At 38.4% G+C, this 4,770-nt stretch overlaps 1 pseudogene; it reads left to right on the top strand.

The window, feature by feature from the left end:
• The first annotated feature begins 3,866 nt into the window (after nucleotides 1-3,866).
• On the top strand, nucleotides 3,867-4,444 carry LOC128640563 (olfactory receptor 1019-like; annotated as a pseudogene).
• The last annotated feature ends 326 nt before the right edge of the window (nucleotides 4,445-4,770 follow it).

Below are 4,770 nucleotides of genomic sequence, written 5' to 3'. Positions count from 1 at the left end.
AATCAGCCAATCAGATTGAGCTCGCATTCTATTGGCTGTTCCGATCAGCCAATAGAATGCGAGCTCAATCTGATTGGCTGATTGGATCGGCCAATCGGATTGAACTTGATTCTGATTGGCTGATTCCATCAGCCAATCAGAATATTCCTACCTTAATTCCGATTGGCTGATAGAATCCTATCAGCCAATCGGAATTCGAGGGACGCCATCTTGGATGACGTCCCTTAAAGGAACCGTCATTCGTCGGGAGACACCGGAAGAAGAGGATGGATCCGCGTCGGCTGCTTCAAGATGGACCCGCTCCGCACCGGATGGAAGAAGATTGAAGATGCCGCTTGGAAGAAGATGTTTGCCGGTCCGGATGTCCTCTTCTTGCCGGATAGGAGGAAGACTTTGGAGCCTCTTCTGGACCTCTTCAGCACCGGATGCCAGGACGGATCGGTGATACCTGGTGAGGTGAAGACAAGGTAGGAAGATCTTCAGGGGCTAGTGTTAGGTTTATTTAAGGGGGGTTTGGGTTAGATTAGGGGTATGTGGGTGGTGGGTTGTAATGTTGGGGGGGGGGGTATTGTATGTTTTTTTTTACAGGCAAAAGAGCTGATTTTATTGGGGCATGCCCCGCAAAGGGCCCTGTTCAGGGCTGGTAAGGTAAAAGAGCTTTTAACTCTATTAATTTAGAATAGGGTAGGGCATTTTTTTATGTTGGGGGTGTTTGTTATTTTATTAGGGGGCTTAGAGTAGGTGTAATTAGTTTAAAATTGTTGTAATATTTTTCTTATGTTTGTAAATATTTTTTTATTTTTTGTAACTTAGTTCTTTTTTATTTTTTGTACTTTAGTTAGTTTATGTAATTGTAGTTATTTGTAGCTATTGTATTTAATTTATTTATTGATAGTGTAGTGTTAGGTTTTATTGTAGGTAATTGTAGGTATTTTATTTAATTAATTTATTGATAGGGTAGTGTTAGGTTTAATTATAACTTAGGTTAGGACTTATTTTACAGGTAATTTTGTTATTATTTTAACTAGGTAACTATTAAATAGTTCTTAACTATTTAATAGCTATTGTACCTGGTTAAAATAATTACAAAGTTACCTGTAAAATAAATATTAATCCTAAAATAGCTACAATGTAATTATAATTTATATTGTAGCTATATTAGGATTTATTTTACAGGTAAGTATTTAGCTTTAAATAGGAATAATGTATTTAATAAGAGTTAATTAATTTCGTTAGATGTAAATTATATTTAAGTTAGGGGGGTGTTAGTGTTAGTGTTAGACTTAGCTTTAGGGGTTAATCCATTTATTAGAATAGCGGTGAGCTCCGGTCGTCAGATTAGGGGTTAATAATTGAAGTTAGGTGTCGGCGATGTTAGGGAGGGCAGATTAGGGGTTAATACTATTTATGATAGGGTTAGTGAGGCGGATTAGGGGTTAATAACTTTATTATAGTAGCGGTGCGGTCCGCTCGGCAGATTAGGGGTTAATAAGTGTAGGCAGGTGTCGGCGACGTTGAGGGGGGCAGATTAGGGGTTAATATATATAATATAGGGGTCGGCGGTGTTAGGGGCAGCAGATTAGGGGTACATAAGGATAACGTAGGTGGCGGCGCTTTGCGGTCGGCAGATTAGGGGTTAATTATTGTAAGTAGCTGGCGGCGACGTTGTGGGGGGCAGGTTAGGGGTTAATAAATGTAATATAGGGGTCGGCGGTGTTAGGGGCAGCAGATTAGGGGTACATAGGGATAATGTAAGTTGCGGCGGTTTACGGAGCGGAAGATTAGGGGTTAATAATAATATGCAGGGGTCAGCGATAGCGGGGGCGGCAGATTAGGGGTTAATAAGTGTAAGGTTAGGGGTGTTTAGACTCGGGGTACATGTTAGAGTGTTAGGTGCAGACGTAGGAAGTGTTTCCCCATAGGAAACAATGGGGCTGCGTTAGGAGCTGAACGCGGCTTTTTTGCAGGTGTTAGGTTTTTTTTCAGCTCAAACAGCCCCATTGTTTCCTATGGGAGAATCGTGCACGAGCACGTTTTTGAGGCTGGCCGCGTCCGTAAGCAACTCTGGTATCGAGAGTTGCATTTGCGGTAAAAATGCTCTACGCTCCTTTTTTGGAGCCTAACGCAGCATTTTTTTGAACTCTCGATACCAGAGTTAATTTTATGGTGCGGCCAGAAAAAAACCCGCGGAGCGTTAACAGCCCTTTTACCGCCAAACTCCAAATCTAGGCCTTAGGGTTTATTTTACAGGTAAGTATTTAGTTTTAAATAGGAATAATTTATTTAAGTGTAGTGTAGTGTTAGGTGTAATTGTATCTTAGGTTAGTTTTTATTTTACAGGTAAATTTCTCTTTATTTTAGCTAGGTAAGCTATTAAATAGTTAATAACTATTTAATAGCTATTGTACCTAGTTAAAATAAATTGAAAGGTGCCTGTAAAATCAAAATAAATCCTAAGATAGCTACAATATAATTATTATTTATATTGTAGCTATATTAGGGTTTATTTTATAGGTAAGTATTTAGTTTTAAATAGGATTAACTTAGTTAATAATAGAAATATTATTTAGATTTATTTAATTAATATTTAAGTTAGGGGGGTGTTAGGGTTAGTGTTAGACTTAGGTTTAGGGGTTAATAATTTTATTACAGTGGCGGCAGTGTAGTGGGGGGCAGGATAGGGGTTAATAAATGTATTATAGGTGGCAACGGTGTAGGGGGGGCAGGATAGGGGTTAATAAATTTAATATAGGTTGCGGCAGGGTCAGGGAGCGGCGGTTTAGGGTTTAATAGGTATAGAGTAGCTTGCGGTGGGCTCCGGGAGCGGAGGTTTAGGGGGTAATAACTTTATTTACTTGCGGCGGTGTGGGGGGGCAGATTAGCGGTGTTTAGACTCGGGGTACATGTTAGGGTGTTAGGTGTAGACAGTTCCCATAGGAATAAATGGGATGTCTGGCAGCAGCGAACTTGTACTTTCGCTATGGTCAGACTCCCATTGATTCCTATGGGATCCGCCGCCTCCAGGGTGACGGTTTGAAAACCAGGTACGCTGGGCCGTAAAAGTGCCAAGCGTACCTGCTAGTTTTTTGATAACTAGCAAAAGTAGTCAGATTGTGCCGTACTTGTGTGCGGAACATCTGGAGTGACGTAAGAATTGATCTGTGTCGGACGGAGTCCGGCGGATCGAAGTTTACGTCACAAAATTCTACTTTTGCCGGTCTTTGGCCTTTGATAACTAAGGCGAATCAGCCTCGCCACAAATACGCTGCGGAATTCCAGCGTATTTGAGGTTGACGGCTTGATAACTACCCCCCCATATCACTTGGGCATCTGCTCTCTGGATGTGATTAAACAATGTGAATGTTTATCACTAAACTTAATTACAGTACACAATAGCTGAGGCTAGCAACCTTGTCTTTAGAAAATAGCTTCTTAAAGCTGAACAAAGTTAACTCTTTCAGTACTGACAGAAGGGTCTGTCACAATCCCATTTTCTTTCCATTTCTTAAAAAAAGATGGTATTGGAAAAGCAAGAAAATGTTACAGAATTTATATTCCAAGGCTTTTCAGAATTTACTTTTACACAGTTACCACTTTTTCTGCTGTTCGTTATTCTATATCTCACTATTTTGCTGGGGAACATAATAGTTTTTGCTGTGATTGCATTGAGCCCTCACTTGCACACACCCATGTATATTTTCCTGATGAATCTTTCTGGTATTGACATTTCTTTAACGTCCACCATTATTCCAAATCTTTTACATATGCTCTTAACTCAACATAAGAACATATCTTTTGCAAGATGCAGAACACAGATGTACTTTTTTGGATCAATTGCCTGCAGTGAATTCATCCATCTCACAGCTATGGCGTATGACCGATATCTTGCCATTTGTCATCCTTTGCATTATGTTCTTTATATGAACCTGAGACACTGCTCTCTGTTGATAATTGCTGCGTGGTCAATAGGTTTCCTGGAATTCACTGGACATGCTGTTCTGATATCTAAGTTATCGTTTTGTATGTCAAATGTCATTGAGCATTTTTCTGTGATGTTACCCCATTGCTGAAACTCTGTTGTAGTGACACACTGAATGTGGAATTATTGAACTATATTGAGGGGACACTGATTACTTTTAATTCATTCCTTCTTACTTTTATTTCTTACATATTTATCATCTCATCAATTCTCAACATCAAGTCCTCAGAAGGGCGAAGGAAAGCCTTTTCTACCTGTGGTTCACATCTGACCTCTGTTGTTATGTTTTATGGGACACTTATCTGTTTGTATATGAGACCAACATCAAGTTATTCTCCAAGCCGAGACAAATATTTTGCTCTTGTATATGTTGGCATGAATCCTTTATTAAATCCATTTATATACACTTTAAAAAATAAAGAATTCCAAACTGGCTTCAAGAAATATAACACAATAAAACAATGAATGATACAAGGAAACCTGTCTGTGGCGATTTGCCTTCAAGTTATTTTGTTTTATAGTCTTCTCTTTTACATGCATAGCTTAATATGTTTATACATAACTTTGTATTTACAATGTATTAACAAAAGAAAAATAATACTAATATATAATAAACTGTTAAAATTAAATAAAATACTTTACTGCAGTTAACATGTTAATTTAATAACTTTCAATTATTATTATTATATATTGTAGAAGACACTATCAAAACCAATTTCTATTTGCAGTAATGGAGTTTATGAATTAAAAAACACGGAAAAAAGGAGAGAGCATTAAAGTAGCAGGTATTC

Source organism: Bombina bombina, chromosome 9, assembly GCF_027579735.1.
Source record: "Bombina bombina isolate aBomBom1 chromosome 9, aBomBom1.pri, whole genome shotgun sequence".
NCBI lineage: Eukaryota > Metazoa > Chordata > Amphibia > Anura > Bombinatoridae > Bombina > Bombina bombina.
This window is presented reverse-complemented; position numbering and strand designations above follow the sequence as displayed.